This window comes from Suricata suricatta, chromosome 2, assembly GCF_006229205.1.
Source record: "Suricata suricatta isolate VVHF042 chromosome 2, meerkat_22Aug2017_6uvM2_HiC, whole genome shotgun sequence".
NCBI classification, from domain to species: Eukaryota; Metazoa; Chordata; class Mammalia; order Carnivora; family Herpestidae; genus Suricata; species Suricata suricatta.
In genome coordinates, this window is record NC_043701.1 from 3,437,374 (window position 1) to 3,454,375 (window position 17,002).

Genomic DNA, 17,002 nt, shown 5'->3' on the forward strand with positions numbered 1-17,002 from the left:
CTCCCGTTTAGCGCATCCTGCTGTGAGGTGGGCCTGCTCAGCTGCGAACCCCCAGAGCACAACGCATCGCATCTCACCCCTGCGACTGTCCTGATTATGTCCAAAATCAGTTCCCTCTCCCCCTCCCCCAATGGGAAAAGCCACCAAAAACAGGAAGCACCAATCAAACGGCAATAAAGGATCCACTCGCTGCACAGAGCAGATGAGTCCCATGCAGTGACAAAGATACTGTTCCCTAAAGTTCCGACAAGACACCCAGTGGTCCTCCAAATACTGTAATTAACCGCAAAGCTCTGTGCTCTGAGACAAAAGTCAGTAAGTCAGTGCGAATGAGCTGGATTGTGCCCCCAACCGTGCAGAAAAGAAGAAGGTGCACCACCCTAACCTCCAGCATCTCAAAATGTGACCTTATTTTGGAAACAGGGTCACTGAAGATGTGATTAGCTAAGGTGAAGTCAGGCTGGGGTGGGGTGGACCCTGAGCCCATGTGCCTGCGTCCGGGTAAGAAGGGAGGTGACGCACAGGGAGGGCCATCGTGTGAACCCGGAGGGACAGACTCCAGGGCAGGGCCGCAAGCCAAGGTACACCTGTGATGCCCCCAGAAGCCGGAGACCAAGAGCAGGTCCTCCCTGGAGGTCTGGGAGGGAGCACGGCCCTGCCGACACGTCAGCTTCAGACGTCAGAACAGGGAGACGGCTCGCGACCTGTTCTGAGACACCCAGTTCATGGGGTTCATCACAGCAGCCGCAGAAAACCTCTGAGACAGGCTGACTTTCCACCTGGATAGGATGTAAAGTAACCGGAGGAGACTGTGGGGGCCGGAGATGCAGATTTCCTCCTCCCGACACGTAATCTGCCCCCAATTCCTTCTGCTGCCACAGACACAAACAAGGGAGGCCTCTTGCCATAAGTGCACACACTTTAGGTGGGAACGCTCAGTGTGGTGTTCTCATTTAAAGCAAATAAGGTGAGCTTGAAGAATCCGGTGCTTTCTGAACTTTCTGGCCATGAACACTTTTCCAGACAAGCAGAGGTTTTACAAAAGGACAGCCTGGAAAATCCCCGAGCGTGGCTTCCCCTATGCTCTGTGTGAATGAAGACCTGATCTTATTTCAAAGGAACTGTAAAGGTGACAGTTAAATATATACACATATTACTGATGGTAAAAGAATTAGATTAAATTACGTTCTTCGTAATTGTATTTTTAAGTGAAACTTTATATTCTACCCATCACCAGAATTTGTCGGAGTCTGTGAATGTGAGAACAAGGCCAGTCCCGGAGCCATAAACACTAGGAAACGTGCCAGGAGCTGGTGACTCAGAGCGATCGGACGTGCTCAGACTTTTCAATGTTGAGCTAGACTCGCATCATGAAAGGAAATACAGGCAGCACCCATCCCTGTAAGGAAGGAGTCAGAACTTCAGGGAGCTTTTCAAAGATGGACACAGATTTTTCCTTCCCATTCCAGCCTGGCTCCGCTACAGTTTGGAGGTGAGCTGGGTAAACCTTCCGTCTTTCCCTAGACCTATTTCTGTTTGCAAAGCATCTCAACGCATGCCTCCTTGGGAAGGCCCTTCATTGGGAATGCAGAGCTCGGAAGGCTAGACAGTGAGACAGATGCCAGAGAAGCCACCAGATTTTCCCAGAACACTTCAGGGTCCGGCTACATCTCTGGTGCATCGACTCCTACTCAGTGAGCGGGTGGCAGGCCCACGCACACACTGACGCCATGTTGTTTTATCCAGTCAGGCTGACCATCCGTCATTCTGCGGCTTCCACTGACCCAGGGAGCCAATCCCAGGGTATTTGGATCCTAAGGATCTCTGAGTTTGTAGAAAACTCTCCAAAGCCTCCCTGGCTACAATGCTAGCTCTGTGTGATTCGTTTTGGGAAGAGCACAGTGTGCTGGTTGAGAGGCAGAGGCTTTCCAACCTCAGAGAACCCCAGAAACCACTTCAAGTGAGGATTCAGTGGGTACAACAGAGCGGCCAACTCCCTGGGTTTTGGCGAGCCGGAATGAAGAGACTTCTGGAAAGTTTTAACCGCAACATCATCAGCATAACTGCTAATGGAGAGAGAGAGATAATTAAAAGTCAGGCATTATGCTGGACTTCAGAGGAACATCATGGGAAGGGGCTTAAGATCTCCGTGCCCCGTGAGAATGCTGCTTGTTTTCCAACCGCCGCAGCCGACTCGGCATCTGGCCATTTCCCACTCTTCCATCCTGGCTCCCAAGACCTTGCTTGCCGGAGACCCTGGTCACCTGTTCTCGGGCTGGACGACCTGCTGACGTGCCCCCTGGCCTCCTGGCTGGCTCGCCCGTGATGCTTTTAACACGTCTTCTCGCTGGACCTGATCTGACCGCTGCGCTGGGCGCTTACCACGCATCATACTTCAGATTCTCAATCCTAAAAGGCACTCCCAAGAGAAGTAACATTCCTCAACAACCGTTTCCTGCTTTACTTTTCAGGCAGTGCCTGGCCCTGGAGGGGCTCTGCGGACAGCCCTGGTGAGCCAGCCTGTGTGCTCTGGCGATGAGACAGGCGCTCAAGGTTAATGGAATCAGCTGGTGCTTCCTCACCCGCCGTCCTCTCTGGGGGCGGGGGGCGGGGGCGCTTGACCTAGGACCTCGGGTTCCAAACCCCCGTGCTTCCTCTGGGAATGCCGCACAGGGGAGAATGGAGCACAGAGCCACGCTGAGGGACATGCTGGTGAACGGTGGCACCACCAGCCCCGTCCCCCAAACCATTCGGCCCCTCAGTCAGGCTGTCAAAACTAGACCACTAAATTAACCCACCGAATTATGGTTCAGCTTCAAGCACAAGGGATTATGGCTAATATTCAGTGCACACGTGATCACCAGGGGCTTCCTGGGTTCCCTCTGCCTCCAGCTCCACGCCACTGTGCCCTAAAAGCCTTCCACCCTTCCTTTCCAGAACAACTACATCTTGCAATAAGGACTTCCTAACATTGTGATTATTCATGGGACGCCAAGGACTATTTTAAGAGCTTCCCACATACTAACTCAAACTTCATAACCAACTGATGAGAAAGATACCATTCTTCATTTCCCCTAGTTTTATAAATAAAGAGACTGGGTCCAGAAACAGTTAAGGAACTTCTTGGGGACAAGCACTGAGTAAATGGCGGGAAGAGTCAGCAGTCAAGCTCAGGCGGCCTGAGTCACGGGCCGCACAGCCACCCACGGCGCCACGCTGCCTGCGACGAAGACCCCGGGAACAGGACACAGAAACAAGGAAATGGAGCCCGACTGCGGTAACGTGATGTGGGGCCTGTGCCTGAGTGAATTCTGGGTGCAACGCGTCGGTCAACCATCACGTCAGCTCTGCTGGTATCGGAGTTCACCGGACCCGGGTCTGTCGCTCAATAAGGGCTCACGTCAGCCCAACACACGTGCCCATGTGAACCTGAATCAACAACTAAATACTTTAAAGGTGCGGCTGCTGCACGGAAGGGGCCACGTTCCCCTGGCCCTGTCTCCTGTTCCTCCTCCCCGTGGTGGCCCCCACTGGGAACCCTGTGACATGGGGAAGCACGGTTGGGAGACCACGTCTCCACACCAAAGCCTGGGGGTCTGGCTTCTGTGATGCAGTCACAGTGGGCATTCACTGGCTGACAGCACTGAATAGACACCCTTGACCTTCCTGGCTGAATGCCATCTACTCCCCGAGCTCGCCCGTACCCCACTTCTGTTTCCAGAGCTGAGCCCTGACGTCTCACCTGAGAGGTGTCCCTCTCTGGACTCCCGCCCACCACCCAGTGGCCCTGGGCCTCTTCCTCGGGCCACAAGCACTTCTCCCACAATCGGCAGGTGACTGCGCCCCAACCGCGAGATGCTCAGTGGAGTGGCCCTGGGTCATCCCAGTGTCCCTGAAACCACACCTCCCCGACTCCTCACAGATGTACAGGGGGGCGGCCAAGGCCCTGCTGGTGGCCCCTGCCTGCATTGCTCTTCCACGGCCGGCGGCGCTGCAGGTGTCGGGGGTTCACTGGGTCCTCTCAGGCGTGGAGAGCCAGCTCAGGGGGGGCGTGCCGTGGCTTTTCATGAGTGCGCCGCAGACCCCTCTCTCGTGCGGGACTAGAACTGGATGCTGAACTTGGAAACGTGGGCACGTTAACTCACATTCCTATTCCTTAAGGCATCAGAGAAAACATGCTTTGGTGAGTCTTTCAGCTCCAAGTGTCCTCAGGCACTTTGCCTGCTTCAGCACAGGGTCAGAGAGCTCCCCACGCCCAGCGAAATCTCCTTATCATGGGTTGCATCATCTCTACCTAACTGCCTGCACTTTGGCCCCACCTGACAACTCCAGAACCCCAAGTGCTTATTAGCATGTCTTTGGATGAAGGATGTAGGCTTCCCGCTGGTCTCTGATTACCCCTTCCAAGTGTGCCCCTGACACAGCCCCTATCTGGAGGGCCGGGTGGCTACGCCTCCTTCCTTGTTATTAAACAGCTCAGCCCAGTTCGGTGTGGGTCCAAGAGCACTCAACGCGCATGTGCCTGCCAAGCCCTGTCTGGCAACAGAAATGAAAATAGCAAATCTTCGTTTTGCACTTTAGTTTATGGAGACTCAAAACAAAGTGTCAGTGCAGCCTTGAGCCGCCAGGCCACTCAGCTAGGCGGAGTAGAGGTAAGTGGGGATCAAACAGGGGCTGCAGCCTCTGGTCTCCACCCCCTGGTAAGTGCAGACCAGCCCTGACTGTGTGATCATGAACATGGACACTGGAGATGGGGAGAGAGCCCCAGGAAGTTTCCGGTAGATTACAGCCCCCAGGAGCAGTGTCTCTGGCAGAAACGGAGTGTTTCCGTCTGGAAACGTAAGTATCCCTCTAATGACATACGATTCCAAAATACTCCGAGTTGACTTTCCACCTGCCAGCTAGACAGTCACGGTACCACGGAAGAAGGAGCTGTGGACTTTTTCTTTCACGAAAATTGTGAATTAGGCAATACGAATTTCTAATCAAAAACAACTTACACCTTTTTGTATGTACAGGGATCTCTTCTTCTCAAAGATCTGCATTTTCCCAGAAGGGACCTTCTTTTCTACTACTTCTGCTGATAACCACAAAAAGAGCCAGCAAAAATAGTCATGCATAGGAAATGTATATTTAACTCATACTTATTTTTAAATTCAGACAAAATATTACAAACGCTAGATACTGACATTTAAAGCAGATTCTACAAAAGTAAATCCTACTGTTTCCCTAATAACTGTTTTATCTTCTCAACTGTAGTCTTGAGTTGGACCATTAGGAAAAGCCTGTTCAGAATCAAACAATAAAGAAAATCCCAAAAAGGAGAGAATCTATTTGCAGACACTTGTGAGCAACCACGTACGAGGTTCAGAGCACTAATTTTAGAACCTTCTGATTTCGAAAGAAGTCCTGAGAACAAGGTTAAAGGAACGTGACTATTCAGACAGAAGCGAAGAGAGATTTTTCAGCTAGGATACGATTCATTCACTCACTGTTCAACAGTGAGAACCTTGGGGGCATCAGGCACCGTAGTGGTGGACATCAGAGGACACATCAGCCAAAGGCCCTTATGCTAGTTCAGCCAATGTTCTGATGGGGGCTGGGGGGGTGGCAAAAATAATACAGGCATAAAAAGAAAATTCTAATATGCTGGACAATGATAAGCACCTTCCATCTGACCACAGTGGGCAGGGCCAGGAGTGAAGCAATTTGGAATGGGGTGGACAGTGTAGACGTCTTTGAGAAAGTAACACTGTAGCAAAGCCTTGCAGGACACCTGGGAAGAATGTCCCAGCAGGTGGAGCGGCCAAGACCGCGTCATGGGGGGGGGGGGCACATCGTCGTGGGCCATTCATTCATTGTAGGAACCTAGGCTTTACTCTGACAGAAAGAAGCGAGGGGCCCTTGCATGGTTCCCAGGGCAGGAGGGCCAGGCAGCTCTGACATGGGGCACGGATGCTAAGGGCAGCTCTCCTAGTAAGGTCAAAGCAAAGGGAATGCACCTGACCTGCCTGCCGTGACCTGGGTGGGCAAGAGCAAGTGGGTCTTGGATGATGATGGGAAAACCTTTCCCGGGAATTCATCGAAGTAGGAAGATGGTGTCTGTGCCAGGAAGTGGGGCACACTGAGGGCCAGCAATGTCCCCTCAGGTCCTCTCCTGCTTCAGAGACACCACAATCAGCCCCAGGAGCGAGAAGAGGCTTGGAACGCAAGGCTGCTCTGTCCCCAGCTGTGGTGAAAGAGCAGAGCTGCTGGCGTGGAGGCGGCAGGGCGAGAAAGACCACGGGACATAGGCACCGAGGCATCCGGATTCTGCCCAGGCGGTCTGCTCGCACCTGTGGCAACAAAAGCCGTGCTGATTGACGCGATCCTGTCGGAGCTGCAGGACATCGACGAGGAAGCGTAGCCGTGATTGAGTATTCAGCAAGGCCAGCCGCCCAACAAGGACGCCAGATGCCCCACTCATCACGGCCGGCTCCTGTTTCTATAGAAACGGCACCCCTGCCTCTCATGGCATCCCCCTCTCTCTTTAATAGATAACCAGTCATTCAGGGCCTGAATCTGAGAGAAGCTACAGAATCTAGAAAAAAGGAAGAGAGATCCACGACCCTTCTCCACAAACAAAATGGCGATAAATGACCATAGGCAGGATGCTAATTGGGGAGAAAGAAAATTGTGCTAAAGCTAGACGTTTCTGCTGACGTTTCCTATTATTCAGATGAAGAAACGTACCTCTCCATTTCCACAGCACAAATACCCTCATCCTGAATCCGCTAACATGGAAGTGTGCAGCACAGGCCAAGGACAAGGTCAGGGACGGAGACTGTCCTCCACACCAGGGACCTTCAGATCCTCCCCTTGTGAGCCACCACTTCTCTGACTCGAAAGTTTCCCATCAAGGACCCAGAGCCTGGGCTCTAAGGCTGACCCGTAGCGACACCCCCGTGCTCAGCGGCTAAGGTACGCTGTTGTAACATAACGTCCATGTTGACAAACCCAAGTGCATGGCTTTCCCACTGAGCAGCCGCTCTCTGAAATACTCCTTGTTTCCATGGCAAAGGGAAGCAGAGAGCACAGCAACCCCCATGCTGGTCTAGAAGCTTCTGCTTGCAAGTCCTCCCAGCACCGCCACTCCAGGTCCCCCAGCCGAAGTAAAGCATGTCCACACCACCGTCTAAGCATGTCCACACCACCGTCTAAGGGACCGGAGGGCCACAGTCCCCAAAAGCATGTGCAGGGCTGCAGCGAAGACCCTTCCACCGCCCATGCGAGAAGCCAGCCCTCTTCTGACACTTAGCCTGAGTGCCCATTTGAGAAAATCTAAGCCAACTGGACGTCTCTGCCCCGTTCCTCTGCTCCACACCCCCGTGGCGACCCTACCTGTCTTTCCACCGACCGCGATCCACAGAGAAGCTCTCCCTGAGCCCGGACTCCTGCTGACCGTCTTCCCGGCTGGCAACGTGCTCTGGCGAGGGTGGGAACGCGAGGGCGGAGCTGCTCACAGGTGCGCTCCCCTGGGATTCGGCGGCTCACCTGCACATGCTGCCCTCGCACTTGGCAATGGAGAGAAGATGTGTGCACATGGGAAAGGGCAGACGAGTGTGATGGGGAGGACCCAAGAGCCCGGGGTCCTAAAGAACCGCACGTTCTAGTTCCTTCCCTCCGTGGGTACTCCTGAGAAGACCTGAAAAGAGGGGCGCCTGGGGGGCTCAGTCGGTTGAGCATCTGACTTCAGCTCAGGTCATGATCTCACAGTTGGTGAGTTCAAGCCCCGCGTCGGGCTCTCTGTTGACAGCTCAGAGGCAGACTGCTTTGGATTCTCTGTCTCCCTCTCCTTCTGCCCCTTCCCCACTTGTGCTCTATCTCTCTCTGTCTCAAATATTAAAAAAAAAAAAGAATTACAACCTGAAAATAAAGGAAAGACCCCAGGGCACTCAAGTAAAGAGAAGTGCCCCAAATGTCCTTCCTGTTTATTCTTCCAGTATGACACACAGCTCGGCCACCGAACCACATCCTGTTTGATACCTACTTTATCAACTTTTCCATTAAAGTCAAACTTGACTTAGTACAGTGAGTGAGGGGCTCTCTGTATGCCACGTGTATCCCTTGAATAACTGACTGAATGAAAGCTGAATTTGAGAAACTGGGACAGAAGTATGGAGTGGCTGAGGATTGCCAAGGACCCAAGATCTGAAGGATTACCAGGCTCACAGGAAAGAACCTGTGCAGATCACTGCTCAGTGCAGATGGTGACTCAGCACAGGTGTTCCTTCATGGCCATTGTTGACCCAGACGTTAACAAAGGGTCAGAAGGATCTGGAAGATCCCTGGAGTTCCCATCATGTACATTTCTAACCACAGGTACAACAGTCAGAGGAGGGCAGAGCCCCTTGGTTCTAATTCCTTTACCAACTTTTTCTGCTGCCACTTTGTATAGCTTCAGCCTAGGGTGAATTATTCCACGAACCCCTTCATTCTGTTGTGAGCACAGAACGGTTAAATACCTCACTTTTTGCTGTTGCTCTGGAATTGACCTGTTTGTATCATTTGAAATTTTGTTGCATCGTTTTATGTATCAGATGACTGCTCACATTAAAAAAGAAAAAAGGAAAGAAACACGTCTGCTGTAACTGGACCGTTCATACTGTAGTGGGCTCCCTCCTGGGGCCATGAACACCTGCAACTGTAAACGTTCTCAAGAAGAAAAGAGAAAGGGGCGCCTGGTGGCTCACTCGGTGAAGCATCTGACTCTTGACGTCACTCAGGTCATGATCGCATGATTCGTGGGATCGAGCCCCATGTTGGGCTCTGCCCTGATAGCACCAAGCCTGCTTGGGATTCTCTCTCTCCTTCTCTCTCTGCCCCTCTCCTGCTCACTCTCTATTTCTTTCTCTCTCAAAATAATAAGCGTGAAAAGAAAAGATGAGCTAACTTCACCTCTTATGACTTTTATAGAGGTTTCTCATTTTTATTTTTTATTTTTTAACAGGATTTTGCATGAGGCATAGGAAAGGCTTGAATAATGTTTAGAGAACTGAGTGTACTGGAGAAAATTATTAGGGAGACTGCTGGTCTCCCACCTGTAATGTCTGCTGAATCCCCTCCACTTACCCAATCCCTTTATTTGTGGTTCTTCCAATGCCACTTACTCCATTCCCACCCACCCCTGCTGGCAGGTGCCACCTTGAATACATCACGTATACAACGTATAACGTACGATGGCTACATACAATTATATAAACACAGCCAGGACAGTACAACACAGCTCCCACTGACCGAGAGAGTGGCTGCAGTAACTCCAGTAACTTAAATCTTCCCAAACAATGAACAACAGAAGGCAGAAAAAATTAACTGGCCTTCTCAATTCCAAATTGGGGAAGATATTACATCCCCTATTCCATTTTATTTTTATGTAAGCATGTTAGGATTGACCCAAAATTATCTGAGGCAAAAACTGAGATTAAATGAAATCCAAGCACTGTAGAAAGTTCGCATATTGATTTTAACAATGACTGCGAGGCCCTGGAAAATCCTTAAGTTCCTTCTGAATTAAAAAAAAAATGTATGAGAATGAATGTTTCCCTCCCATCAGGCATATTGCTGGAATGATCTTGGACCCTTCAAGCTGTTCATCTACATGTGCAGAATGAGTGAAAGGAAACTAGTTTTTTTTTAAGCTAAGCACTGTTTTAGGCCCTGAGAACACCGCATCCTTCGCTCCCGGAGGCTCCGTCTTCCCGGGATCCCTACAAGGCTCCGAGCCCTGCCTTGTGCTCACGCACAGCATCTGTCCCCCTGCCTGCACCTGCCACTGTCACCTAAGATGCTCCTGCCATCTGGACCTTCCAAGCCACACTAGCTTCCAGTCTTCCTGCAAAATTATGTCTATGTCTATGTCTTTCTCACTCACAGGACAGAAGTGAACATGTCTTGTGCTCCAAACAGATCTGGATGTTGCTGGAGACACAGCAAGAAAAATACGGGGGTTAAAAATAAAACTATTGGGGAAAACCCATCAAGCAAGTTGAGGAAAATCTTATACTACTGTGGAAAAACTGTTTTTCCCTTTGGCAATTAGCACATCCATTTGGAACCAAATTAATTTAAACTGTTAGAGTTCATAATGTTCGTACTTTTTAAACCCAATGATATAATTAAGTTAATTCCTCCACTCAATTATAGTGCCGCAGAGTATAGTGAGAAGAACACAGGAAAGGACGGAAGGCTGAGTTTCTCTGAGGTCCAGAGAGCACAAGTAACTTGCCAAATACTATTCGCATAATTACCTGTAGGCTTCTCATTTGTAATATTAGATGTTATCAAATTTTAAAATGTTCTATTTCAGATAATTTCACAATACTAGATCATTCGAAAGATAAATGTCCCGAAAGTCATTAATGAGAAAGGCTGAATGATTCTGCCCCCCTGACATACATAAAATAAAACCCATGTGCTTAAAATAAAAGCAAGTCATAACATAGCACATGGACACTCAATGCCCTTAACACTAAATTTATTAAGCAGAATTTAATTTTGAAAGGATTACTGTACATATTACTTGTATAGGCAATGCTCTATGAAAGGGCTCTATGAAATATTGTATATTGCACACAGAAGCATCCTGCATGCAGGTGATAAATGCATTGTTATCATCAGAGTAATTAAAAGGAACAGGGTTATATACAATCAGCATGTACATCTTACTCCGCAACTCCTGCCAGTTCCTTGCAAAAATTAAACTCATTAATCATTCTGACTCTATGGGAGAAAAAGCTTTAGGTACAAAATTAAAAAGCTCTATTTCATGAAAAAAAAAATGTCCAAAGCCAACATCTCGAGAAATTCCTGTCTGCATAAAATTGCTAGAATATTCATCTCGTGTAGGAAAATGAGTTGATTCCACTGTCAAAAATATAAATTAATATTATGTTATTCTAATGCTTCAGACCTCCTTAAATCTGCAGGACACACGTACAAGTAAATTATGTAGAAGTGTGTCCCAGCAGCATGAAAAAGCGCACCACACACAGTAGACTTCTCTGCCCACCTCAAGGCGTCTTACCACTACATAGAATCACATCTACAGAGATACATTCACTTTCCACAAACAACTTTGGCTTTAAGTGAACACTTACTAGTGTGACTGGCTCTAGAGACTGAAGGCTGTTAACACACCGAAGTCTGTGTGTTATCATTCACAGGGCACAACCGACGTGTCCAACTGAAGAGCAGTTAGGTTTACCCTCATTAATGTTTCAACCCTTTGTTAGGGTTTTCCTCTCTAGCCAAGGTGACTGTGAAGACAGAACGAGATACTTACAGTGTTGCTTTAAAAGGATTCAAGGTGTAATGCAGATGCAAGGTGTTTGTGATGCTACATTTGGCTTCACCCATGGTTCAGTGGGCACGGACTCTGCGTAGGTCATGAGTCTTCCTCCAATCTAGACAATTTCCCAATTATGACTACATTCTCTGTCCTGAGACAGTAAGCAAAATTTTATGTAATTTTGTTACAGATGTATTATAATGTCAGCAAATTCTTTATAGATATAGAATTATATTTTTAAAACTTGAGTGATTATTTCAAAACTTGAGTGGTTCTTTACCAAAATGTTTGCAGCAAGGCTGACTTAGGTTAACAAACACTTCCTAGGCATTTAAAATACGTTCTGAAGTACCAATGCTAAACGTTTCAGGTCAAGTACTGTATCCAGCAGAGATCTAAGACATAGTTTTATATGGCACTAATCTCATAAGGGGACCTCAAAGCTTCTCTATTGAAATACTTAATACAAAAAAGAAATAAAATCATAGAGAAAATATCATTTTTACATGATTGCACATATCGTATGCCAGGCTGGGATCTGAATGAAATGGAGACTCTCAGGACAAATAAAGAGATTAGGAAGCAATCTAGAGATCTAGAGAAGAGATCTAGAATAAACAGAGGTAACGAGAAGAGGAATGCTAGGGAGGCATTCCATGTAGCTATGTTCTCACCATCACAAAAATGATGTAATGTCTAGCTGTTTGACACGTGGAGCAAAAGCTCAAGGGAGAGGTCACCACGGTGACCAGCAAGGTCCCTCTAATTCTACAATCCTATAAAACAGAAAAACAAAATCCCTTCAGAAGAAATGTGAGGGGGTATACACTAGAGGAAGAAAGCTACTTAGCCATCTTCTAATACAGAAGCTGTAGGATATGCTCAGCTCCCTTTCCCTTCACTCTAATTTGCCTGAGATCTAATTTATCATTAATAGTGGAGACCAAAACTAGGGAGCATAGGTTCTCTCCCCACTCCTATCTTAAGGGTAGGAGGAAATGACGTACCCAAGAACTCAAAGGCCGAGTTCAGAAAGAAAGAGACAGGGCAGGAATTCAAGCAGTATCGTGAAAGACATGCAATGCAAAAGTCAGAAATGCAGGGCAGAGGTCACCAAGACCAGGAGCTGTAACCACAAAGGCTGAAGAGGAATCACACAGGGCAGACTCCCAATGACATTCTGTGTGCAGTTTCCTCAGTAAGAGTCGAAGTCTGCTGCCAAGGGAGTCAAGGAAAAGAGGACTGTTGATGACATGCAAGTGGAATCAGTTGTAGACTACTTGATCGAGAAGTTAGACTATAAAAGAGGAAAGAAAAACAGGCAGTAGCCAGAGCTGGCTGTTGTAACAGACCAGTGAGGGTGGTCTTTGTGTCTGTCTGTAGGCCGAGAAGAAAGAACTGGGGGAGACGGATAATATCAAGGATAATATTATTAGTAATAGCAACAACATACATTCACTGAAGCCGGATGGATTCCAGTGCTCAGCACATAATAGGACCCATTTTGTAGCCACTACTCTTATGAGGAGTGAGATGACAATTGCACCTATCTCCCCAAGTTAAAGGTCATCTGGAGCTTTATGTGATGTCCCAGAGCTGTTCTGCAGGTGAAGACACTAAGTGCTATCAAATCAGTTATGAGAAGAATGGGTTCAAATAGATTGTTGAAAGTTTCTGTTTCTTCCTCATAGATTCAGAAAACAATGTGAAATTAAATATTTAGAAAATTAACATCAGGGCAGAAGAACAAACAAACACGTAGAGGGTAAACAAACATATCTGTGTGGCCATGCTACTTAAAACATTAAAGTTGATAAATACCAGGCAGAAATTCACAGGATAGTGACATCACAGCAGTGAAAAATCAAGGTGGAGAGAAAGATGGGCTGGTCGCTGAGGAATAGCCATCATACTGAAGATACCGGATGACGAAATTGGCCTTGTCAGGCTGACAGACATCATAAGCAGGGGCTTGTTGCTCAGCGCCTGCTTTGGCCAATTTGCTGTTTTAAAATCCTGTTTGTCATCGTGTTTGTATTGTTAGGAAATCATGTGTCAACAAACATGAAGAATACAGGGACATACTAATGGGGCCTCAACAAGACTTCTGTCTATGCCCTATGGAGTCCTTTAAAAGAAATACACAAGCAGGGGCGACATACATAAGTTCAGTATTTCAAAATTGGTCACAGTCACAATTTCCTATTGGAAATCACTTAAATTCCACTAGAAGACACTTCTCGCAACATTTCCTTTAAGAGTCAACTGCATTTTTAAACCTACAAAATGAATTTTAAATCAAAATGTCTATTGATTCCTCAGAGGGGCTACCCAAGTAATTGACTTTATAGTTAAATAAATTTAAGATTGATGAGGAAACTCCAATGGAAAAGGTATTCTGGTTTTATTTCTGTTTCAGAGCTAACCTTCACATCCCAGAACTGACCCACCCACCCAAAGCAGGCTTTTCTGTGGCTCCACAGCAGGGGGTGGTGGTAAGGGGTCCCCTTAGATGTGAGGTTTGTGCAGATAGGGAATGCAATACTAGTTAACTACCCACCACACAGTCTCAGCATCTGACGTCTCTCTGCTAGATCTTGTGACTACCCTACATTTTCTTTTGATGGGAATTACTTATTTTCAACCATATTCAGGCATGTGTGCATACACACATACAGGGGTCAATATGGGACTTTATTTCCCCCTTTTTGGATGGAAAGACAAGAGGCACAGCGCCCACTGGATTTCTAAAGCATGCTGTTTATCACGGTCTCTGTGACCAAGGTGGGAAAGCTATTTGTTTACCAGGGAACAGCTTTCCCTGACTAACAAGCCACCGAAGGGCTATAAGGCTGATAGGGTTAGCATAGGCTTCTAGGCTATAAGGCTTCTAGGCTATAGGGTTAGGATGCGCCAAGGGGCGGCACTGCCTAAAACGTTTCAGCACCTCGGACAGCTCCCGAAACCCACAGTTCTGCTCCCAAACTGCTGAAATCAATGCCGTGAAAAGTAGCGCCCACAGGCAAACAGTAATGTTATAATTATTATATGCGTTTCTAATCACATGCACGTCTTCAAGTTTAAATTTGGGTGGCAAAACGACTCCTCTAAGTTCTCTCATCTTGACAAAGCTGGTATCAGAAAAGCCGTTTATACATCTTTTTAAACTAGTATCTCAAGCAATATGCACCTGCTGTTCCTGAAGGAAAAGCGATTTTCTTTAATATGTACGTCTATCTTTTTGTAAAGTTTAGACATAACTTTTCCAATTTTGAATAACACTTCTGAGAAAAGTTTTCAAAAAGGCGATACCACATTTAGCCGTCATTGATTTCATTATACATTTTAAATGTATACATATATTTATACGTAGTTCATAAGGACACTATATGCACATACATTATGTTTATACCTGCATCTACATCTCTCTCTGTCTCTCTGTCTCTCTCTCTGTCTCTCTCTCTCTCTCTCTCTCTCTCTCTCTCACACACACACACACACACACACACACACACACACTTCTGTATTTTCCAGGAAAAAACACCGATGGTAGGACTTCCTGAATTTAAGTCAGATACCCGGGTCAGAGCCACATCAGCAGAAATCCTCTGCAAATGTTAGAACCCCATTTTACTCCTCAGTCCAGCCCTTCTGCTCATATGAGAAGCAGTGCTAGGCATATATCAAACGGAAAAGAAAGAGCCGGATGAAAGGAAAAAAGGAGAGAAAGATGGGTGGAGATCATCAGACACAAAATTCCAAAACCACTGCCTTTCCTTCCTCCTACCGCCACCTAGAGCCTACCCATTGAACACTGCACTGTTCTCACACCAAACATAACAATTCAACAGTTTTAAGTCAGATTTAGGGCAAAAAGTGCATAATTTCTGTCTGCATTGCAGTTCAATGGTCTTCCCTAAGATTCTCAGTAACTAAATCCTCCCGAATGTTTCACCGACCATCCAAAAACCCCTCCTCAAAGACTTCTGGCCCCTTGAACCAGATGCCTGGAAGAATCCATGCACCTCCCTCTGGACCTGACCCACTGAAGTGAGGGACATCTCTCTGCTTTCTATCCGTGTAACCAGAGGAGTCCAGAAATGATCCAGAAGAAAATAGGAAGATTTCATGCAAGATCTGAGACGGGCTGCGGTGTGTTCATGTGTGTGTGTATACACACACAGACCACTTCCCACAAACTTCTGTCATCCCTATCAGTCTTCACATCCTCCATTCAAAAAACAAAAATGACCGGTAACAACAACAAAAACTCAGTGGCTTTTTTGCAGAACTGCTCCTGTGAACGCCCTCCCCCCAGACTTGCACTGTTCAAGAAAAACCAAATGGTGAAGCGGTGTGACTGGAGACCAGACATGTTCCAATGACCACAAGAGCCTGCTCAGTGCAGGGGCATGGACGCCCACGGCAGGCTACCCGAGAGGCCTGTGTGGGGACCTGTGCCCAGGTGCACCCAGGGACACTCCCCCGGGCACACGCAGCGGGTTCGACAACACCACACAACACACGCTGCCTATCTCCAGGGGCTCAAGCAGCCAAGTCAGCTGCCCCTACCAGTGTGAGGGCCTCTCTGGGATTTTGCCCTTTTTCCCGGGGAGAGAACATCTCACCAAGGGCAGTTGCCTCTCTCTGTGGTCCTCCCCAGCCTTCTAAATAGCTGGAAGGGATCAAGAGAAGCTGGACTCCTTCATCTAAGCAGCCCGCTGGTGTCCAGCCTGAGTCACCGGTTACTAAGGTGATATGTAAATCGAACCTTTGAAACCCAGGCTTTCAGCCCAAGAAGAGTAGGAAACAAGCTCACGAAGAAGTTTTCTCCTAACACAGGTCTAAGGTAGAGCTGCTAGTCCGAGGTTGGGCGTGGCCACAGGCAGGGCCTGACTCCACCAGCCAAAATTGTGCTGGGCCCTGGGACAGGACGCTGGGCCTCGGATGCTAGTGTTTTGCACTCCCCCGCCAAAAGAAAATCACCACCCACACGATTGGCACTGGAGGGGGAAAGTGGCCTGAAGAGGGGCGAAGTGCATGCCGTGTGAGTAAAAGGACAGAGAGGAAGGAGGCAGGACAGGCACAATGCATCGACTGTAGTGATAGGCGGGAAGCCTGGGACTTTATCTTCCCCCAGTGTTAAAGCAGGGGGGAAAAGGAAGGAAGAAAAGGAAGAAAAGGAAGGAAGGAAAGGAAGGAAAGGAAGGAAGGAAGGAAGGAAGGAAGGAAGGAAGGAAGGAAGGAAGGAAGGAAGGAAGGAAGGAAGGAAGGAAGGAAGATCAAGTTGTAATCACAGACTGGTTGAACTGTCGCCTTAGGACGCATACCCCTGTACCGTGACCACAGACACCCACACACCCAGTGCCACCACCAGCCGCCCCCATCCCGGCAGCGCAGCCCCGCAGACGCGGCTCGCTCGGGCACCAACTCCTGGGCGCCGCCGCCGCCGCAGACCGAGCCCCGCGCCGGACGGCGGTGACCGACATCGGCGCTGAGGAGCGAATCTGTGGGCTCCCAGGAGGCAGGGGAGGGGCGGGGAGGGCAGCCGCCCGGGAGACCCGGACCCTCGGAGACGCGGAGCGCTCGCCCCCGGCCCCGCGCCGCCCCCCACCCACCAAGATGCTCTTACGTCCTCGTCGTCACCGTCGCTCCGCGCCTGGTACTGGAACCGGG

General features: G+C 48.4%; 1 protein-coding gene and 1 pseudogene across 2 annotated transcripts in view; one reads left to right on the forward strand and one right to left on the reverse strand.

The window, feature by feature from the left end:
* Positions 1-17,002, reverse strand: part of DPP6 (dipeptidyl peptidase like 6) — an 867,370-nt gene that overhangs the window by 634,061 nt on the left and 216,307 nt on the right. The window lies entirely within an intron of this gene.
* LOC115303859 lies at positions 7,887-8,437 on the forward strand (annotated as a pseudogene).